The sequence below is a fragment of the Heptranchias perlo genome, chromosome 36 (genome assembly GCF_035084215.1).
Source record: "Heptranchias perlo isolate sHepPer1 chromosome 36, sHepPer1.hap1, whole genome shotgun sequence".
Taxonomy (NCBI): domain Eukaryota; kingdom Metazoa; phylum Chordata; class Chondrichthyes; order Hexanchiformes; family Hexanchidae; genus Heptranchias; species Heptranchias perlo.
The window spans coordinates 7,781,014-7,805,065 of NC_090360.1; the positions used below are offsets into that span (position 1 = coordinate 7,781,014).

At 44.3% G+C, this 24,052-nt stretch overlaps 1 long non-coding RNA gene across 5 annotated transcripts in view; it reads right to left on the reverse strand.

Moving 5' to 3' along the window:
- The window catches only part of LOC137303949 (uncharacterized), a 365,964-nt gene that overhangs the window by 304,923 nt on the left and 36,989 nt on the right, over positions 1–24,052 (reverse strand). For all 5 annotated transcript variants that reach the window (XR_010958486.1, XR_010958485.1, XR_010958484.1 and 2 more), the window contains one exon: positions 4,301–4,383. This is a non-coding gene — a long non-coding RNA (uncharacterized lncRNA). The remainder of the gene's footprint in view (positions 1–4,300; positions 4,384–24,052) is intronic.

Sequence of the window (24,052 nt, forward strand, 5' to 3'; positions counted from 1 at the left end):
TACTGCTGACCGATGGGCAGAAATCTGTAGAGTTCAAGGGCCCCCATAAGATTCTCTGGAGACCACCTCCCTCCTCCTTCTCCACGGTTCAGGGACCCCAAGCCTTGGGGCAGCTACGGATAGCGTGAGGACTCTAAATCCGGGATAATGGCTTGGAAATTCAGGACATGTTCTGGTCAAGACGATCATTGAGTTAGGGTCTTTGCCATAACTTCCACCCAACATAGGCATTTTGTCCACCTGCACCTACCAGATCTGGAGGATCTAGCAGCAGTGTGATTCAGAGTGACTATCCAGTGTGTCATTTGATGGGTTGGTTGCCTGAAATCAAGGTCAAATTGGAAGAAATTAAGTCCCTTCCTTTCAGGTCCTTTGGGAGTTGTACAGGGGCAACATTTTTTTTTAAAAACATGCACATAAATAAAGCTTTTGAGATCAGTTTCAAAACAAACTAGGGGTCTGGGGGCCCTTTGTGCCACGTTCGATTTTGTTAACAATACACACAAAGGGATGGCTCTCCAAACATGTACATCGTTCTTAAATTTAGTTAATTAGTCAAAGCTGAATAGGCATTCACCATGAAAGAGCAGACTATAAACAGGAGCATCCTTTGTAAAAACACTGCCAGCATAGTTCAAGCCAACTGCAATACAGGCAGAAAGAAAAGAAAGACTTTCATTTATATAGTGCCTTTCACGACCTCAGCACGTCTCAAAGCGCTTTACAGCCAATAAAGTACTTTTTGGGGTGTAGTCACTGTTGTAACGTAGGGAACGCAGCCGCCAATTTGTGCACAGCAAGATCCCAGAAACAGCAATGTGATAATGACCAGATAATCTGATTGAGGGATAAATGTTGGCTAGGACACCGGGGAGAACTCCCCTGCTATCCTTCGAAATAGTACCAGGGACCTTTTATGCCCACCTAAGAGGGCAGACAGAGCCTCGGTTTAATATCTCATCCAAAAGACGGCACCTCCAACAGTGCAGCACTCCCTCAGTACAGGCACTGGAGTGTCAGCCTAGATTACGTGCTCAAGTCTGGAGTGGGATTCAAACCCACAACCTTCTCACAAGAGTGCTACCATCCGAGCCATGGCTGACACCCATGAAGACCACTAGACCCAATTGTGAGAATCTGAGCTGAGCCTTTGACAAGTATAGTGTCATTTTTGGGAATCTAATGGTTATTTCTGGTCCACCTTGGCCAAGAGCAAATAGGCTGTCGTACCTACTAACAAAGACTGGATAGTTACTTGGAAGGCAGGTGCTAAAAGTGTTGAGTCTCCGATGAAGTCTCCTTCGGCTGATGTTCTTCCTCTAAGCATATGTTTCACTTTTCATAAGGTTGTTAGATAGCCATTATGAGAATAGGCCATTCAACAAAGGTAGCTTATCTTCTTATCATTTTAATCCACATAAAACATCCGTTCTGACCATTTTCAAATCTTTTGAGGACGAGGCACATTGTTGGGGCAGAGTAGAGAGAGCACTGCTCTGCATATAACCACAGTGAACCCAAACTGGACATGCTTGACGCCAATTTGGCACGCCTAAAACAAAAACTCTTCCATTTTCCTGCGTCTCGCAGCATGGAGTACATAATTCACAAAAATGAAAAGCTGCTGCTGGAAAGCTTATCAGAATTCACAGCAAGAAAAGTCACAGTCAAGCAGGAGACACCAAAGACACCGCCCGTGTCTGCCACTTAATGAACTGCAAAGCTATCATAACAACCATAGTATGGACCAAGCTTAAAGTGTGGTTAAAAACTAACAGTGGTGTAATACACGCTTGGTAAATGGATTTGACTTCAGTTCCGTCATGGATCAATACGAATAGGAACTAGGATTGGCTGCAGGGGAATGGAAAGTGGCCCAGGTCTTCGAAGGAGGAATGGAGTTTAGGTCAACGGAGAAGAGAAAATGCACATAATGGTCCCAGCCGTGAGTCTCAGGAAGGAACTGGCATCCCAGTGATATTCATATTTAGACTAGACACCCTACTTCTAATATGGAGTCAACATAAGAGGCAAGATTGACGATATCACACAGAGTGGTATGTATCTTATTAAATATTATATTCATATTAAAAGCAACATCAAGAAATTCACTTACCTTTTGTGGGTGCCTTTTACATGTTCTTCAATCAGAAAGAAGTGTGCATTTTCTAAGATGCAAAAAACACTTCAAGCTCTCAAAGTGGTAAAATAGTCACACAACTTCGAGCATATTTCTGCAGCGACACGGAAATCTACTTAACAATCCACATAAAATTCTAATAAGCCCTCTGATTATGGGAAAATTCATCCACTTGTAATGTGTTACACGGTGTTTGAGAGTGTGACACGCTGTTCAGAATACCGTCCCTCAGAGTCCACTACTTTCTGACTGTCGTTTCAGCCCAACAGTAAATCAACACTATCCACTCCTCCAAGATAAATCTCCGTTCAGTACTGTCCATCAGTCAGTGATCAAGAAATGGGGGGAAAAAAAATATTCCTTTACAAGATTAAGTACTGGTTATTTATTGATCGGCTCACTCACCAACCTCAGGTTTCATTTTTAATGCCCAACAATCCAATTTTGTATCATACATCAATAGGAATGAGAAATGCACACATCTCTTATAGATCAGTAACACTGGGTAGTTACTCTGCGAGTAATTTAGTTGCCAACAGGTTTCACAGTCAGAGCTGTGGTGCAAATTGGACAGTTCAGTAAACACATCAACTGGAATCCCGAGCAATGCTGACACCACAGAGATCATTCTTCATACAATAATCTGCGGCTGATTTTCCTGCTCCTGGGTGCACGGAAACACACGGCTACAGCACGGAGAGGAAAATTAGATGAGGAGGATCACAAGCCAGCAAGGGATGAGCGGGGAGCGGGTGCCCTTATGGGTGTATGATCCTCCCAGCTCATCTCCCTATGCGCAAGGGTTGCCCTGGGGTCTCCAGGAATTGAAGAATAATCTTCCAGGTCACTGCTGCGAGCAACAGCCGGGGAGAAAAATTATAGGGGCATTAAACAAAATTGTGTTTTTTCCTTTCCTTTGAACACTTTCATTTATTAGTTACAAAAATATTGGAGATGGGGAAAAAGGGCTGTTTCACCAACAGTCGAGATTAATCCAGTTGGGTAACAAAGAGTCCGTTCCCTTTCCAAATGGCCCTGGGAAGGCAGCGCGCTGGAGGATGGACCAATGGAGGGAGTGTGGGGTCGAGATGGTTGAAGGCGGGAGGTCATGTGATGAAACCTCCAGGAATATGTCCAACCAGAGTTGGCAACCCTACTATGCGCTGAGCCTTGTGAATCAGTACTCCCAGTAACGGGAAAATTTGGCCAGATGTCTCTCGTCTTTAGTATTAGTGCTTGTTCGTATTCAAAATAGACTAACGGTTATAAAAAACATTTGTTTTGTGCTAAGTGTATGGGTAGTGTAGCCACGATGATCTGTTTTGCAGACACCCAAGCACCAACTAAACATTCCCAGAGTCATATTTTGTTTCGTATTCCACAGATCCAGCATCTGAAAGAAATAGTTCCCTACAAATGTGTTACTTAAGTCAAAAGCCAGTGCTGACGTGCATGTAAGTGCACTAAATGAAGATCACCTATTTTAAAAAAACCCGGACAGATACTGATATACCAGTAATTTAAAAGGTCATGTTTCTGTAGATTGAAGTAATGCCAGCGTGAATTCTTTTCTACACTACCCTGTCAACAGAAATTAGATTTAATGCATTATTTTTGGTGCCACATCTACAATTCCACTACCGAGGCCAGTGCGAAGGAGAGGACTCACCGTAAAGCAACAGGAAAAGTACAAAAGCCAAACTTTTATATTCACCTGTGAAGCGTTTGTCACCATTTTAATTTTCTAGATCTAAACACTTAGCTTATCCGGATCCTGCCGGCTACTGAAGAATTTAGAATCATTCGTCGCATCTATACTTGAATTAATGCCAAGTTTAAAAATATATATATTTTTACAAATCAAGAATTCTGCCTTCCGGACAAATTTATACAAACTCTTTGAAGACCTAGGTTGAATAAAAATGATCGATTTTTCAAGAAAATTTTAAATCATCTTCAGAACGTCAGAAGAATTTGAAAGCAGTGAATGTGGTGTCCTGAGATCATAGTCACTGTTTGTTCCATGCTAGTATATTTTCATATTTATAACAGACATTTAAAAAAAGGTACAGGAATACTTCTATAAGATAAATTCATCTTTTGTCCAGATTCTTACATTTTCCAGAATGTTCTTTTGCCTTTGGGCATAAAAGGACTTACCTGTAACGAGGATCTTTGTCTTGCTTGCAGAATTCCCACGCACAAACGGAGGATGAAGAATCCAGTCACGGTGCTATTCAGTCCTACGCACAATTGAAAAGCAAAAGTAAACACAAGCACAGCACTGTGCAAGTTTTACATGTAAATATAGTAGCTGTCGCTCGGAACAATTTGACATGTATTTACAGAGAAATAACGCACACAACAAAATCGAATTACAGTTGCATAAAAATAAATGTACTGCTAACTCCTTCTGTACTGAAAGACATTCTTACCCTTCAAATTCTGAACCATTCTTTTGGCATCTGCAAAATTTCTACTGGTTTAAATACAATTTGAGAACTGGGTGTAGCCAAACATTACCTGATTTATAATCTTAAGTGTGGAGTTGTTGCTGCAGTACTTTAAAGAGAAAACTTTCCGGGCAAATCACAAGCCAACTGAAACCTTGCAAAGTTCCATTGCTGGTTTTCAGGTCTCTGAAAAAATCAGCTGCAGTACAAATCAGTGAAACGAAAGGAAATTTGAAATGGACAACAACAACTACCAAATCTCTGCAGGGTACTCAAGACAAAATGGTGACACTTTGATTGGAATACCATCTGGAGCCTGGAGAGAATTCAGTGTCAACAGGGCGACGTAGAGGGAAATGGCAGATAACTTACACAGGACTTTCTTCATTTGTAGATTGTGCAACACACACACATCCAGTGCGCGCACACCCACACGCACACCCAGCCCCAAACGCACACCCACACACATCTGCTCTTTGATCCCCTCTGTAACGATCTTAATTAGTGCTCATGGGTATGGTAGTTTAGTGGTTATGTTATTGAACTAATAATCCAGAGGACATGAGTTCAAATCCCATCATGGCAATGAGGATTTGAGTTCAGTTAAAAACCTGGAAATAAATAAAAAGCTGGTATCAGTAAAAGTGACCATAAAGCTGTCAGATTGTCATTAAAAACCCTACTGGTTCACTTAAGGAAACCTAGAAAAATGCCAAGCATCCTGAACAAATTAAGTTCAGTGATCAGTCACATGAAGGAAAAGTAACCTGAGCAGAAGATATTAAATTCCATACTTGGCCAGAACAGTTCATATCACCATTCAGGACAAAGCAGCCCATTGATTGGCACCCCATCCACCACCCTAAACATTCACTCTCTCCACCAACGGCGCACCCTGGCTGCAGTGTGTACCATCTACAAGATGTGTTGCAGCAACTCGCCAAGGCTTCTTCGACAGCACCTCCCAAACCCGCGACCTCTACCGTCGAGAAGGACATGGGCAGCAGGCACATGGGAACAACACCACTTGCATGTTCCCCTCCAAGTCACACACCATCCCGACTTGGAAATATATCGCCGTTCCTTCATCGTCGCTGGGTCAAAATCCTGGAACTCCCTTCCTAACAGCACTGTGGGAGAACCTTCACCACACGGACTGCAGCGGTTCAAGGCGGCGGCTCACCACCACCTTCTCAAGGGCAATTAGGGATGGGCAATAAATGCTGGCCATACCAGCGATGCCCACATCCCATGAACGAATTTTTAAAAATATCAATCTGGGTGATCCAGAAAACCAAAATAATTCTTCACCGTTTCCAGTTTGGAAAAAAAAATCATATTAAAAGTAGCTACAATATTGGAGCCATGGATTCTCCAGTCAGAGTCTGGAATCCCAATCTCAAATGTCAATTTGCCAGTCAACATCACTAACGATGGGTCCCTTTTACACAATTCAATTATGCCTGCAAGTAAATCAAGCATGGAGCAGCAATGATGGCGCACATGGGTATAATAAAGGCCAAACCACCCTACCTTCCTCAGCAATGGCAATGTAGATGCAGGGGGTAGGGTGGGTGAGGAACAGATGCACTTTCTGAAAAAAGAACGCATCTAAGTTAACTGCAAGGAAGATGAACCTTGCCAATAGCAATTACATTATCCAACACGGTAAGGGACTGGAGGCTGCTGTGATCTTCTCAGTAATGCGTTGCCTGAAAGGGCAGAGGAAGCAGATTCAACAGTATCTTTCAAAAGGGAATTGGATATATACCTGAAGGGGAAAAAATTGCAGGGCTATGGGGAAAGAACAGAGGAGTGGGACTAATTGAATAGCTTTCTCAAAGAGCCGGCAGAGACACGATGGGCTGAATGGCCTCCTTCTGTGCTGTATGATTCTAATAAGTTTGAAGAGTTTAAACATCGTGATCCTCATGCTGAAATTCTATATAAAGGCTCAAGTGTTTAGGCTCTTCAAAAACAGTGTTACTGGAGAAATCCCATGGCTGTTTGCCACTGTGTCGTATAAAGCAAAATGGGCTGTTTATATTGGAAAGGTCTGTCTTGCAAGCCAGAAATTTCCAAAGGAATGACCCCTTTAACAAATTCACTCAGGCAATTGGCAGCAGTTGCACAACATTTCGATCAACTGGAATTTTCCCCAAAAATAAAAGCAATTCCGTGCAACTGTACTGCTTTTATCCAAGAGGTGCTGTTATATCGAACAACTCAAAACACTGAGTGCATGGCATTAATACTCTTTAATCCAGTATTGTTTTCATTTGCAGATTAACTGTATTGCAAAGTGTTGGCTTGTTCTCAAGACTGTCACTTTTATACAAGAACATGCAGTAATCTGAAACATCAGTAGAGTTTGAGTTTTAGACTGCAGTTATACTGTCACTTTGGCATCGGTGCAAAGCGGTTTCGGGTAAAAGTCACATGGTAACTCCAAAGTACAGGTCCCCAGTACACTCTGTAATGCACTAAAACCAAGCAGTGCAAGGCCCCCTGAGGAAACCATCTGACATCAGTGCCACGTGGAGTATAACCCCATTCTGATGGGAATGCAAGTTTCTTAAGTGCTCGTACAGTCTTGTTAGATCTTCCAGGCACTGTATAAATGTACGGTGTGGTGCTCTTAATGTTATGAGAGAGCCAGCGTTATCAAATCATTTAAGATTGACCATCCAGAGCGCAGAGCTCTAGGCAGCCGTGTAAACGCACGTTAGTATTTTTTAATACTCGGTATATCACAGCTGTTTCATGGAGGATGAAATGGTGCCACCCTGTCAACGGCACTAATTAAAAAAAAAATCAGAGATCGCATTCCACAACAACACTGATGCCAACAATTCCTGAGAGCAGCAGATCCTGATATTAGCCGAGCTAACACGGAGAAGGCCTTTCTCCATTGTATGAAACCAAAACAGCCAGGAACAGAACACCATTGACAAGAGACTATGGGGTAAAATAACTCTCAGATTTCCAACCGTCGTAACAATCCCTTTTCCACAAGCTCCCCCTCGCCAAAGTCAAATATCTCAAGTTAACATTAACACATGGCAGTTTCTTTTTTGTCATAGGATCTTCGGTACAAGAGGAGACCGATCATGGCTGTGCTGGTGCTGGTTCCACATCGCATTTATGTTCTCTAATCCCTGTTCTTTCCCATTGGAGAAGAACAATATTAAGGTGTCCAGCTCATTCCCCCTAAATGTGGTGACTGGCTTAAGATTCAATCGCAACTTGTGACAATACATTCCACACTCTATAATCACCCTTTATGCCTCTGGCACTAAACTATGTTTATGCCTTTTCATTACCCATTCACCGAAGAGTGGATAAAGCCTTTCACTATTAACCCACTCAAACACTTGCAATGAAACTGATGACACGCCCACAACAGATTAATATCAACACAAATAAGTCAGGTGGCTATCCAATTGAATCATATTAAAAGTCTCTCACTCATTTTATTACTTTGCATAGGTGGAACGGTAAACAACTTGGAATGACAGCCAAACATAAATTACCATAAAACAGACCGCACAAGCTAGTGAAATATCAAAAGATTTTAGAATAAAATCTAATCAATGAATATGTTTAGAACATTATTAGGATACCATTAACTCAATCATCAATAAGAGTGAATATTATGGCAATGTAAGAGGACAAAAGCCCTTTTCACTTTAATTTATACCCAAAGACTAAGGTACAACCAAAGTAAGACTACAGGAAAGCAAAAAGACTGTGTGCCTCATCAAGCTCCCTCCTTCCACGGGAAATTAAACAAAACTCCTAACATTCACGCATCCTCTCATCTTTGATGGTTCCCTCTGTCAATAGTAAGGCAGCGATTTGAAACTTGCCACGTGTAGGTGTAGGTGTCGTGCAGGGCACAGTGTGTGGGTATGCCAGTGCCATGTGCCAAAATGCCTCCTTCACAGTTTTGCTAGGAAATATACCCACAAGATTTTCGCACTAAGATGAGCATAGTTAATTGTAAATTATTTCTCCCAAGTCTTGTGTTAAGATTGGTTTAAACTGAGATCATGGGTCGGGTAAACATTCTACACGGACTGCGGCGTTTCAAGAAGGCGGCCCACCACCACATTCCCCATAGAGTAGTGACAATGGGGGAACTTCAACTATCCTAATATGGACAGGGATAGTAATAGTGTAAAGGGCAAAGAGGGGGAGGAATTTCTGAACTGTGCTCAGGAGAACTTTCTTGATCAGTATGTTTCCGGCCCAATGAGGAAGGAAGCATTTCTGGATCTGGTTCTGGGGAATGAGGTGGGTCAAGTGGAGCAAGTGTCAGTGGGAGGGGAACAGCGATCATAGTATCATAAGGTGTAGATCAGTTATGGAAAAGGACAAGGAGCAATTTAGAGTAAAAATAGTTAATTGGAGGAGGGCCAATTTCAGTGGGTTGAGAACGGATCTGGCCCGGGTAAATTGGAATCAAAGATTGGAAGGCAAAACTGTAATCAAACAATGGGCGGCCTTTAAAGAGGAGATGGCTCGGGTACAGTCTAGATATATTCCCACGAGGGGGAAAGGTGGGGCAACCAAAGCCAGAGCTCCCTGGATGACGAAAGAGATAGAGAGTAAGATGAAGCAGAAAAGGGGGGGCGTTTGACAGATGTCAGGTTGATAATACAAGTGAGAACCAGGCTGAATATGGAAAGTACAGAGAAGTGAAAAAGGAAATAAGAGGGGAAAAGAGAGCAAATGAGAATAGATTGGCGGCCAACATAAAAGGGTGGGGCCGATTAGGGACCAAGATGGAGATCTATGCATGGAGGCAGAGGGCATGGCTGAGGTACTAAATGAATACTTTGCTTCTGTCTTTACCAAGGAAGAAGATGCTGCCAAAGTCACAGTAAAAGAGGAGGTAGCTGAGATACTGGACAGGGTAAAAGTTGTTAAAAAGGTGGTACTAGAAAGACTGACTGTGCTTAAAGTAGATTAATCACCGATCTGGTTGGGATGCATCCTCGGTTGCTGAGGGAAGTAAGGGTGGAAATTGCAGAGGCGCTGGCCATAATCTTCCAATCCTCCTTAGATATGAGGGTGGTGCCAGAGGACTGGAGAAATGCAAATGTTACACCCTTGTTCAAAAAAGGGTGCAAGGATAAACCCAGCAACTACAGGCCAGTTAGTTTAACCTCGGTGGTGGGGATTTATTAAAGGCAAATCATGTTTAACTAACTTGATTGAGTTTTTTGATGAGGTAACAGAGAGGGTTGAGGAGGGCAATGAGGTTGATGTGGTGTATATGGACTTTCAAAAGGCATTTGATAAAGTGCCACATAATAGGTTCGTCAGCAAAATTGAAGCCCATGGAATAAAAGGGGCAGTGGCAGCATAGAAATGAAATTGGCTAAGTGGCAGCAAACAGAGAGTAGTGGTGAATGGTTGTTTGTCGGACTGGAGGAAGGTATATAGTGGTGTTCCCCTGGGGTCGGTACTAGGACCACTGCTTTTGATATATATTAATGACTTGGACTTGGGTGTACAGGGCACAATTTTACAGATGACACAAAACTTGGCAGTGTAGCAAACAGTGAGGTGGATAGTAATAGACTTCAAGAGGACATAGACAGGCTGGTGGTTTGGGTGGACACATGGCAGATGAAATTTAATGCAGAGAAGTGCGAAGTGATACATTTTGGCAGGAAGAACAAGGAGAGGCAATATAAACTAAATAGTACAATTCTAAAAGGAGGTGCAGGAACAGAGAAACCTGGGGATATATGTCCACATATCTTTGAAGGTGGCATGATAGGTTGAGAAAGCGGTTAAAAAAAGCATACGGGATGCTGGACTTTATAAATAGAGGCATAGAGTACAAAGGCAAGGGAGTTATGTTGAACCTTTATAAGACACTGGTTCGGCCATAACTGGAGTATTGTGTCTAATTCTGGGCATCACACTTTGGGAAGGATGTGAAGGCCTTAGAGAGGGTGCAGAAAAGATTTACTAGAATGGTTCCAGGGATGAGGGACTACAGTTACTGGAGAAGCTGGGGTTGTTCTCCTTCGAGCAGGGAAAGTTGAGAGAAGATTTGGTAGAAGTATTAAAAATCATGAAGGGTTTAGATAAAGTAAATAAAGATAAACTGTTCCCATTGGCGGAAGGGTCGGGAGCCACAGGACACAGATATAAGGTGATTGGCAAAAGAACCAAAAGTGACGTGAGGAAAAACTTTTTTCTTTACCCAGTGAGTGGTTAAGATCTGGAATGCGCTGCCTGAAAGGGTGGTGGAAGCAGATTCAATCATGGCTTTCAAAAAGGAATTGGATAACTACTTAAAGGGAAAAATTTGCAGGGCTACGAGGGAATGGGATTAACTGGACTGCTCGTACAAAGAGCCGGCATTGGCTCGATGGGCCGAACGGTCTGCTTCTGTTCTGCAACGATTCTATTCTCAAGGGCAACGAGGGATGGGCAATAAACGCTGGCCTTGCCAGCCACGCCCACATCCCGAGAATGAATTTTTTAAAAAAAGACCTGCTAGCATCTAGCTGCAAATGGAGGACTCGGAGGATTCTGATGCAATTGATTTGTCCGCCCTCTTTTGGTCAGGAAATTGAGTAATGCGGTTTGATCAAAAATAGTAACTTCAACATTTTGATCATTTCTTTAACATCTCTCAATTCACAGTAATTCTTCATTTTATTTTTTGGAAGGGGTTGTACAAATACTAATTGCAGGTAAAAAACTAAAGAGATTTCTTCAAGTTAGCAAGCGGACAGTTAGGCTAAAATCCATGACACGCAAGCAGATAATCATAGAATCATAGAAGTTACAACATGGAAACAGGCCCTTCGGCCCAACATGTCCATGTCGCCCAGTTTATACCACTAAGCTAGTCCCAATTGCCTGCACTTGGCCCATATCCCTCTATACCCATCTTACCCATGTAACTGTCCAAATGCTTTTTAAAAGACAAAATTGTACCTGCCTCTACTACTGCCTCTGGCAGCTCATTCCAGACACTCACCACCCTTTGAGTGAAAAAATTGCCCCTCTGGACCCTTTTGTATCTCTCCCCTCTCACCTTAAATCTATGCCCCCTCGTTATAGACTCCCCTACCTTTGGGAAAAGATTTTGACTATCTACCTTATCTATGCCCCTCATTATTTTATAGACTTCTATAAGATCACCCCTAAACCTCCTACTCTCCAGGGAAAAAAGTCCCAGTCTATCTAACCTCTCCCTATAAGTCAAACCATCAAGTCCTAAACTAAGTATTTAAATTCTCATTTTTGTTTCAAGCGTTTAGTAATTCAACAGGAAATGTAAAGTGCAGCACATTTTCAGGTTACAAATTTAACTGTTTTGAGTACGCTGTAAGCAAATGGTGAATGTGTTTCTCCAATATAGTCAGGAAAAAATTCCCTCAGGCCCCACGTTATGGAATTCCCTTCCTAAGCCCCTCTGCTTCCTTTAAGACCCTCCTAAAAGCCCACTTCACCCTTTATAATATCTCCTTTGTTGGCTCGATCCCTATTTTGTCCTTACGCCTCAGTGAAGTGCCTCAAGATGTTTTTCTATGTTAAAGGCGCCAGGTAAAAGCACAAACAAAAGCAAATACTGCGGATGCTGGAAATCTGAAATAAAAACAGAAAATGCTGGAAAACACTCAGCAGGTCAGGCAGCATCTGTAGGGAGAGAAACAGAGTTAACGTTCCAGGTCGATGCCCTTTCATCAGAGGCGCTGCCTGACCTGCTGAGTGTTTCCTATATAAATGTAAATTGCTGCTGTTATCCGTTATCGAAATGCTTCTCGTCGTTTGTACATAAATGACTATTTTATGATGCTCTCCATTGAAAATTACACCACACATTGAAATAAACCCCACAAACCACTAAGACAAGCTGAGATCAGCGCAAGACTTGGGTTGAGCCATCCCGACCTCACTTAATGAATAACTTTGTTCATCATCGTGGTTTAGTGAATAAAATATTTGATGAAGACACCGAACCCTTCCCCCACTTGCTGGCACCCTCACAATGCCTGCAACAGGACAGCTGTCCTTTTAATGTCGCGGTTACATGGGAGTCTGAGCAACACGTTCCACGTTCAGTCTATTAAAGCAGCAAGAACTGGCAGAGTTGAAGTCCTCCAGTTACCGGGTACGGTAGCATAGTGGTTATGTTACTGGGCTAGTAATCCAGAGGCCTGGACTAAAATCCAGAGTCATGAGTTCAAATCCCGCCACGGCAGCTGGCGAATTTAAATTCAATTAATTAATTAAATTCAATTAAATAAATAAATAAATAAAAATCTGGAATTAAAATACTCGTATCAGTAATGATGGCCATGAAACTACCGGATTGTCGTAAAAACCCATCTGGTTCACTAATGTCCTTTAGGGAAGGAAGCCTGCCGCCCTTACCCGGTCTGGCCTATATGTGACTCCAGACCCACAGCAATGTGGTTGATTCTTAATTGCCCTCTGAAATGGCCGAGCAAGCCACTCAGTTGTAAAATCTCGCTACGAAAAGTCATAATAAGAATTAAAAAACCGGACGGACCACCCGGCATCGGACCACTAGGCACTGGACACGACAACGGCAAAACACCAAGCCCAGTCGACCCTGCAAGGTCCTCCTTACTAACATCTGGGGACTTGTGCCAAAATTGGGAGAGCTGTCCCACAGACTAGTCAAGCAACAGCCTGACATAGCCATACTCACAGAATCATACCTTTCAGCCAATGTCCCAGACTCTTCCATCACCATCCCTGGGTATGTCCTGTCCCACTGGCAGGACAGACCCACCAGAGGTGGCAGTACAGTGATATACAGTCAGGAGGGAGTGGCCCTGGGAGTCCTCAACTGACTGTGGACCCCATGAAATCTCATGGCATCAGGTCAAACATGGGCAAGGAAACCTCCTGCTGATTACCACCTACCGTCCTCCCTCAGCTGATGAATCAGTCCTCCTCCATGTTGAACACCACTTGGAGGAAGCACTGAGGGTAGCAAGGGCACAAAATGTACTCTGGGTGGGGGACTTCAATGTCCATCACCAAGAGTGGCTCGGTAGCACCACCACTGACCGAGCTGGCCGAGTCCTGAAGGACATAGCTGCTAGACTGGGCCTGCGGCAGGTGGTGAGCGAACCAACACGAGGGAAAAACTTACTTGACCTCGTCCTCACCAATCTACCTGTCGCAAATGCATCTATCCATGACAGTATTGGTAGGAGTGACCACCGCACAGTACTCGTGGAGATGAAATCCCGTCTTCGCACGGAGGACACCATCCAACGTGTTGTGTGGCACTATCACCGTGCTAAATGGGATAGATTCAGAACGGATCTAGCAGCTCAAAACTGGGCATCCATGAGGCGCTGTGGGCCTTCAGCAGCAGCAGAATTGTATTCCAGCACAATCTGTAACCTCATGGCCCGGCATATTCCTCACTCTACCATTACCAACAAGCCAGGGGATCAACCCTGGTTCAATGAGGAGTGTAGAAGAGCATGCCAGGAGCAGCACCAGGCGTACCTAAAAATGTGGTGCCAACCTGGTGAAGCTACAACTCAGGACTACATGCATGCTAAACAGCGGAAGCAACATGCTATAGACAGAGCTAAGCGATTCCACAACCAACGGATCAGATCAAAGCTCTGCAGTCCTGCCACATCCAGTCGTGAATGGTGGTGGACAATTAAACAACTAACGGGAGGAGGAGGCTCTGCAAACATCCCCATTCTCAATGATGGCGGAGTCCAGCACGTGAGTGCAATAGTCAAGGCTGAAGCGTTTGCAACCATCTTCAGCCAGAAGTGCCGAGTGGATAATCCATCTCAGCCTCCTCCCGATATCCCCACCATCACGGAAGCCAGTCTTCGGCCAATTCGATTCACTCCACGTGATATCAAGAAACGGCTGAGTGCACTGGATACAGCAAAGGCTATGGGCCCCGACAACATCCCAGCTGTAGTGCTGAAGACTTGTGCTCCAGAACTAGCTGCGCCTCTAGCCAAACTGTTCCAGTACAGCTACAACACTGGCATCCACCCGACAATGTGGAAAATTGCCCAGGTATGTCCTGTCCACAAAAAGCAGGACAAATCCAATCCGGCCAATTACCGCCCCATCAGTCTACTCTCAATCATCAGCAAAGTGATGGAAGGTGTCGTCGACAGTGCTATCAAGCGGCACTTACTCACCAATAACCTGCTCACCGATGCTCAGTTTGGGTTCAGCCAGGACCACTCGGCTCCAGACCTCATTACAGCCTTGGTCCAAACATGGACAAAAGAGCTGAATTCCAGAGGTGAGGTGAGAGTGACTGCCCTTGACATCAAGGCAGCATTTGACCGAGTGTGGCACCAAGGAGCCCTAGTAAAATTGAAGTCAATGGGAATCAGGGGGAAAACTCTCCAGTGGCTGGAGTCATACCGAGCACAAAGGAAGATGGTAGTGGTTGTTGGAGGCCAAGCATCTCAGCCCCAGGGCATTGCTGTAGGAGTTCCTCAGGGCAGTGTCCTAGGCCCAACCATCTTCAGCTGCTTCATCAATGACCTTCCCTCCATCATAAGGTCAGAAATGGGGATGTTCGCTGATGACTGCACAGTGTTCAGTTCCATTCGCAACCCCTCAGATAATGAAACAGTCCGAGCCTGCATGCAGCAAGACCTGGACAACATCCAGGCTTGGGCTCACAAGTGGCAAGTAACATTCGCGCCAGATAAGTGCCAGGCAATGACCATCTCCAACAAGAGAGAGTCTAACCACCTCCCCTTGACATTCAACGGCATTACCATCGCCGAATCCCCCACCATCAACATCCTGGGGGTCACCATTGACCAGAAACTTAACTGGACCAGCCATATAAATACTGTGGCTACGAGAGCAGGTCAGAGACTGGGTATTCTGCGGCGAGTGACTCACCTCCTGACTCCCCAAAGCCTTTCCACCATCTACAAGGCACAAGTCAGGAGTGTGATGGAATACTCTCCACTTGCCTGGATGAGTGCAGCTCCAACAACACTCAAGAAGCTCGACACCATCCAAGATAAAGCAGCCCGCTTGATTGGCACCCCATCCACCACCCTAAACATTCACTCCCTTCACCACCGGCGCACTGTGGCTGCAGTGTGCACCATCCACAGGATGCACTGCAGCAACTCGCCAAGGCTTCTTCGACAGCACCTCCCAAACCCACGACCTCTAAAACCTAGAAGGACAAGGGCAGCAGGCGCATGGGAACAACACCACCTGCACGTTCCCCTCCAAGTCACACACCATCCCGACTTGGAAATATATCGCCGTTCCTTCATTGTTGCTGGGTCAAAATCCTGGAACCCCCTTCCTAACAGCACTGTGGGAGAACCTTCACCACACGGACTGCAGCGGTTCAAGAAGGCGGCTCACCACCACCTTCTCAAGGGCAATTAGGGATGGGCAATAAAATGCCGGCCTTGCCAGCGACGCCCACATCCTGTGAACGAATAAAAAAAAAACGCTGGGTGCTCTGAATCGGGCAGGTCCACACTGAAAGCTTGTCCAGTTTCCCCAAGTGCTCTTGATTCAATGTAAAGTCTGCTTACGGCTTAGTTTGAGTCACTGAAACCTATCGGAGGTGTGTCGGCTTAATCTTGGGATTGAGTCAACGCGTAAACAAAAACAACTCCAAAAACGTACCAGAGTTATAGGAGTCTGATTTTGAACGGCAGAACTGTACTGCATAATCGGAACACAACAATCTGAAGAATCAGGGCCTTGGACTCTATGTAAACAGGGACTCTCAGACTGCTGGTAAGATTCAATATAAAACTTAGGGTATTAGAAAATAAACCTGATGCACAGAGTACACAACGCTGAAGCAGTAGTAAAATCACGTAGAACAAGGTAACTACTGTGTAAAATGTAGTTTTCTAACGACAACCCTCTTCGAGGGGGAGTAGATTTAGAAACATTTTGATGTACATCACTCTTGAAATGAAATAGGCTACTAATGTATGGTTTTCACTGAAAATTGATTGAATTGCATAATTCAATTCACAAAAGACCAGGAACAATCCTGGACAGCTGAATTTTCCCATGGCTGTTGAAACAGGTGTTGTATGGGAGCTACTAAAGGAGCAGCACTTTGATAACTCGAGAAATCATCTCAAAAGTAATTTGACGCAAGTACTTCAACTACTCTGCAGATTCTTGTGTGTGTACGTTGGATTGGCCTGGGCATGAAAACAGGCCCGCCTCCCTGCTTTGGTGCTCAAACAGGCCAAATTTGTTCAGATTACAATCTCCAGCCAACACACACACACACGATGCGTCTATTTACACAACTAATACAACACATTCAAAATGTATTTGATTGTTATCACAACAATATCAGCAACCCAAAGAAAAAAGGATCTGTCCAACCAGGTTAAATATATGCTCACTACTTCAACAACCCCATAGCAGCAGTCTCCACAGCAACGCAACTGCAAGAGCTCATTTAAAATTCCTGCTGCTTCAAATAGAATGCCAGCGACCAATATCATCAAAGTTGTATCTAAACTCCTGTAGAATATCCACAACGGTCAGTTATTAGGGTATTTTCAGTTAACCTTCAAAATTTAAAGAAAAAAATAACTTCCCTTGTCTTTCGGCTATGCTTTCCCTGCTCTCAGGCCTCAACCAGTGTAGTCCTCCAAAGCACAGGTGCCAGAGAGGTTGCAGGTGAATTGCCAACCTGGCCAACGTTTCAGCTTCCCCCTCGTGGTCAGTCCATTCAATGAACAATTCAATGTAAGAGGTAATCATGGGTGCCCGAGAGTGCCCATATTTTTTTTTAATTCATTCACGGGATGTGGGCGTCGCTGGCGAGGCCGGCATTTATTGCCCATCCCTAATTGCCCCTTGAGAAGGTGGTGGTGAGCCGCCTTCTTGAACCGCTGCAGTCCGTGTGGTGACGGTTCTCCCACAGTGCTGTTAGGAAGGGAGTTCCAGGATTTTGACCCAGCGACAATGAAGGAACGGCGATATATTTCCAAGTCGGGATGGTGTGTGACTTGGAGGGGAACCTGCAGGTGGTGTTGTTCCCATGTGCCTGCTGCTCTTGTCCTTCTAGATGGTAGAGGTCGCGGGTTTGGGAGGTGCTGTCGAAGAAGCCTTGGCGAGTTGCTGCAGTGCATCCTGTGGATGGTACACACTGCAGCCACAGTGCGCCGGTGGTGAAGGGAGTGAATGTTTAGGGTGGTGGATGGGGTGCCAATCAAGCGGGCTGCTTTATCTTGGATGGTGTCGAGCTTCTTGAGTGTTGTTGGAGCTGCACTCATCCAAGCAAGTGGAGAGTATTCCATCACACTCCTGACATGTGCCTTGTAGATGGTGGAAAGGCTTTGGGGAGTCAGGAGGTGAGTCACTCGCCGCAGAATACCCAGCCTCTGACCTGCTCTCGTAGCCACAGTATTTATATGGCTGGTCCAGTTAAGTTTCTGGTCAATGGTGACCCCCAGGATGTTGATGGTGCGGGATTCGGCGATGGTAATGCCGTTGAATGTCAAGGGGAGGTGGTTTGACTCTCTCTTGTTGGAGATGGTCATTGCCTGGCACTTATCTGGCACGTATGTTACTTGCCACTTATGAGCCCAAGCCTGGATGTTGTCCAGGTCTTGCTGCATGCAGGCTCGGACTGCTTCATTATTTGAGGGGTTGCGAATGGAACTGAACACTGTGCAATCATTAGCGAACATCCCCATTTCTGACCTTATGATGGAGGGAAGATCATTGATGAAGCAGCTGAAGATGGTTGGGCCTAGGACACTGCCCTGAGGAACTCCTGCAGCAATGTCCTGGGGCTGAGATGATTGGCCTTCAACAACCACTACCATTATCCTGACACTCAGCTGCCCGTACCCTGCTTTCTAGTTTCACGGCTTTGCACATTTGGCCGAAGTTTCTCAATCAAAACGTCAACGGTAACCCGTTGATTTTAAAATGGGACAGCGTTGCCATTGCAATCGGAAAACCTAGGCCATGATATCTAAATATACATTGAGAAATGTGTTCATCTATAGCCATCAGACCATTAAAAAGAGGGGGGAGGGTAAAAAACTGTTTACCAGAGTAGCAGGAGAGTGCTTTTATGAAGTTTGTGGAAACATTTGTTTAAACATGATAAAATTACAAGGCAAAATTAGAGTCCTTGAATAGGCCAGTAATATTGCACATTTTGGGTAACCGCGATGCACAATTTGCAGTATACCTGCAGCTGGTTCAACACCAGGTTGGAGATCCCCTTGGAACAGTCATCCCACATCTATCCGGCTTCACACCGGCTGCTGTAAACCCAACGTCTGAGAAACTTGAAAGGCGGCCAGGCAACTCACAGGCCACCCCTAAAGCTTTGATGTTAGTAAAGGCCCCAAGGGGATGGTCAACTCTGGACCAACGTTGAAAATGTCTCCAGCATTTGTACACCAGCGCAAACAGCTTCACTTTGAGAGGGGTGGAGAGTATTTGCCGGCAGCACTCTCAAATTGTACCAGTATCCAACCAGTAGGTGCCAAGTGACTCTCAAAACTGGCTGCAAGGGCCCAAGGCTCCTTTCAGTCGTGTCAGCCGTGGCTCAGTGGGTAGCACACTTGCCTCAAAGTGCAAAGGTCGTGGGTTCAAGTCCCATTCCAGAGACTCGAGCGCAAAATCCAGGCTGATGCTCCCAGTGCAGTGCTGGGGGAGTGCTGCACTGTTGGAGGTGCCGTCTTTCGAATGAGACGTTAAACCGAGGCCCCCGTCTGCCCTCTCAGCTGGACGTAAAAGATCCCAGGGCACGATTTCGAAGAAGAACGGGGGAGTTCTCCTCGGCGTCCTGATCAACACTTATCCCTCAACCAAAATCATTACAACAGATGATCATGTCATTATCACATTGCTGTTGTGGGAGCTTGCTGTGAGCAAATTGGCTGCTGCGTTTCCAACATTACAACAGTGACTGCATTTCAAAAGTACTTCTTTGGCGGTAAAGCACTTTGGGACAGTTTTGAGTCGTAAAAGGCGCTATATAAATGCAAGTTCTTTCTTTCAAATATGGGAGAAAGGAACCTATTGCAAGAAGAGAACATCTTTAGTGCTGGCTTCATGTTTAAGCCTTAGAAGGTGTTGATAAGAAAATCAGTAGAACAGCTGAAATACAGTTACTTTTGAGTTTATAATACTCAAAAGATTTCTCCAGCTGTCTATAATGCCAGTTCCTTCAAATTGTTTCCATCTACCATCCTGCACCTTGAACATCCATCAGAAATCCAACTATCCAGTTGTTGATAGGAATCCCGGTTTACATTTAACTGCATTCCTGAGAGCATGGGGTTAATCCTTTGATTGACGGGACAGGGATATTTCAGCTGCCACACTGGTATCAAGTGTGTCCTTGTTAGCTGTTGTAGTGAACCAACAATGTACAATCACGTAGAAATTTATATACAAGACTCAGAATTCAATTCAGTCCAGTGTTTTAAAACAACAACTTGCATTAATTTAGCACCTTTAACATAGTTAAAAAGTCCCAAAACCCCTGGATTCCTTTAGCGGATTCTAATTTTTTCAACAACAGGCCCTAAATGCAAAAATTAACTGCAGTTCACATGCAAGTTACTGGATAATGTCCACTTATAAAGAAAATATAAATGTGATGTCTATGAATGGTCAGGAGCATTGTTTTAAAATGTAGAACCAGCAAACTCTCATTCTCAACTAGACTTTAAAGGCTGCATAATAAAAGTATTTCAACCTGATCCAGCTTTGATAACCACTTACGTTGAATTTTTCCTATGTTTCAGGTCTACCTGTAAAGTCTTGAAATGTCATTCCATTCCTTTGCTTATCTTTATACAGATTGAGGCAATGCACTCGTTTAAAATTCTCATCCTTGTCTTCAAATCCCTCCATGGCCTCTCCTCTCCCTATCTCTGTAACCTCCTCCAGCCCGACAACCCTCCGAGATCTCTGCGCTCCTCCAATGTCGACCTCTTGTGCAGCCCCGATTTCCTTCCCTCCACCATTAGCGGCTCTGTCTTCAGCTGCCCGGGCCCCTAAGCTCTGGAAATCCCTCCCTAAACCTCTTTACCTCTCTCTCCTCCTTGAAGCTGCTTCTTAAAATGTACCTCTTTGCCCAAGCTATTGTCGTAATATCTCTCTACGTGGCTCGGTGTCAAATTTTGTCTGATAACACTCCTGTGAAGTGCCTTGGGACATTTTTACAACGTTAAAGGCGCTATATAAATGCAAGTTGTTGTTGGAAATGAATGTCCACATTCATTTGGCTGAGGATAGTATCAGGCTTGGCCGTCTTGCCCTGTATGGTAAAACAAAGCCCACCAAGTCTTACTGTCTGGGGTCACGTGGAAGGACGAGCAATCGGCATCGATCCCCAGCCAGCAATAAGTCAACGCCTTCAGGGAACGATCTCTAGGAGGGAAGAAAATTGGCAGGAAGTACTGGAAAAAAAATCCTGTTTGTGGCTTTGCACAAATATTAAAGTCGTGTCACGTAGATCAGGTGTAAGACCTGAAGTGAAGCAAGCTGCTCCAATATCAGGTTGGACTCTGGCCCTGGCTCAGGCTGCACTTACACTATAACTGCAGCATCAGTGTCAAGCAAACTCACTTTGCACTGATGCCACAGTTATAGTGTAAACGCACCCTTGGAGTCTGTCCTGTTCATTCAGAGTGCATCCTGCTCAGAAGTTAGTTATTTCTCACCCGTGACTAATTGGGCCACTGCCTATATAACCAATAAACTGCACTGGTGACAACAAAGCACTTATTTAAAGTGCTCGAACAAGCTTAGGGACCAGGAAAACGTAGAGGCCGGGAATTTATTAAATCCTACCTTTAAAAAGTAATCGAGAACTTCACCGGTCTGTTAAATGGATCACAACTGAAAGTTATTTCCAATTGCGAGTTAAAAGTAGAAATTTGCCCAATATTTCAATACATTTTTCTTCACATTTTAGTCTTTCACATCAAACATCAATTCTTAACAGAGAGGGCAGGCAGGTGACCTGCTAAAAGGGTCGCAGGAGCAAAGATCCTTGCACCCCCAATTTTCTCTTTCTCACTGGTAAAGTGCCTCAGCTCTGCTTTGTGACTCCCTCCTCACACCCCCTTCCCCACCCCAAATCACAAATGCGCCACGTAGCGAATCATGGTCTTAAACCTGAAATCCAGCGGCCTCTGTCGCCAACGGCTACCAGGACGGTAGACGGCAAACTAGATGGACGTTGGGTCATTTTTAACGTCCAGCACTTCCTACATTCAACGAGCTCCCTCCACCTTTTCACCGTCGGTCGAGCTGAGCGATTCAAACAAATACCATTCATTCTTGCTGCACAGTTTGAACTGAATGGCTGAGCTGCAGACAAGCTACAGCAAGTCACCATTCATACTTATGTAAAGTAAAAAGAAACCTATAAAAATTCCAATTTAGCAAACTTGACAGAAACAGCTCTGCTAGTTCCAGAACAGAGGGCACTAACCCGTTAACTGTTGCCTCTTCTTAAAGCAGGATTGCAAGTGATGTTATCCATCTCATATTTGTTTATAACTAATATCAAACACTCTCATTATATTATTTCACTGTGTGCAACTCATGGGGCCAGATATCGCTCTGGAAATAACAGGAGCTCAACAGTGCGCTCAGATTTTAGTGGGGTATTGAAGGAGCAAGTTCCCGTGTTTGCACGTGCTCAGTAAGACGCGGAAATTCCGAACTTGCTCCTAGTGGTCGGCCGGCGATACGACAGCTTCGAATTAAAGGGCCATCGCACGCTGCAATCAGAGAAATCATTGAAAAAGCGCCAACTTGCTTACCTGCCCAGCTGGAAAGTAACTAATTACGCCACCGAACAAGTACGCTTAAAAATACCAGGTCTAAACTAAGTTTAAACAGCATGGTCAATCTTAATTACTGCCGAACAATTTTAACTTTTAAAAATGTAGAGTCTCATTACTCCTTATTTCAATAGCTCTTGGTCATTAAAAAAAAAATTAAAACTAAAAAAAATGTTATTTTACTTTACCCTTCTGTCTCTTTAATTTAATTCAATTATTTCTTTGGTTTTTTATTTTAAAAATGTAATTTTTTTAATTTACAATGACATACAGAATACTAACTTTAAATGAATGAAGTCTGCTTGCCTCTTTGACCCTAAATCTGTGGACGGGACTTCTCTTCCTGACAGATTCTGCGGGCCTGTCTTCGATTCTTACGGACTGTTCCGTGGGCGGTAACTCCCGCAGCGCAGAGGCCGGGTTTGATAGCGCACAATTTTGTTTCAAGTCCAAATTCAAGCAATTCGACGCCACAGAGCCCGCAGTGAGTATCCTCGTTAATTAAATTTGCAGAAGCTGCAGCGAGCGTTGCCTCACCGCTCCGAGCAATTCCTGGCCCACGATTTATAATGACCTCGATAATAGAGAAAAGCCGCAAGTACCAGATTCTATAACAAGCTCTCTTTGCAACTCTTAAAAGGTTTTGATAGAAAAGGACTACTGTACATAAAGCAGCATGACCCCACTGTTTGATTCGCTACGTCACCTTTGTCAAGTGTCAGCCTGGGCTCAGTGGTCGCAATCTTGGCTCGAGTCAGAAGGCCATGGGTTCAAGGCCCCCGGCAGGACCTGAGCACATAAGCTCGGCTGGCACTTCAGTGCTGTACTGAAGAAGAGCTGTGTTGCTGGAGGTGCTGCTTTCAGATGAGACGTTTGCCTGTTCAGCTGGATGTAAAAGAAAAAACACCACAGAACTACTCGAAGAGAAGCAGGGGAATTCTCTCTCGCTGTCCTGGTCAACATTTAATCCTCAACCAAAGAACAGATTAAACACTCAATCATCTCATTGCTGTTTGTGGGATCTTTCTGCGCACCAATTGCTGCGTTTGTCTACAAAAGCAACAGTGACTACAGTTCAAAAGTATTGAATTGGCGGTGAAGTGCTTAGGGATGCATGACAAGTTCATAGAATCATAGAATCATAGAAGTTACAACATGGAAACAGGCCCTTTGGCCCAACATGTCCATGTCGCCCAGTTTATACCACTAAGCTAGTCCCAATTTCCTGCACTTGGCCCATATCCCTCTATACCCATCTTACCCATGTAACTGTCCAAATGCTTTTTAAACAAAACGCAAGGTCTTTTCTTTCTAACCATAACTTCAAAAATGTAAGCTATAATTTCTCAGTGTTTAAGGTACAGCTACGCTAGGCTGTACATGGATTTCTCCTTCAAATGAATGGTGAACAATGTGACTGCAGATAGAATTGTGAGCTCCATCCTGATGACACATGTCCATGTGGCTGGTGATCAGTTCCAAAATGCAAACAGCACCACCATCAAGCTTTCAATTAATGTATCTCAACATTTAAAAAAAAACAACGTAAGCCAACTTTCAGCACATTAGGAAACTAAATAAAAATTCAACCAGTTTGGACACAGCGATGGAGC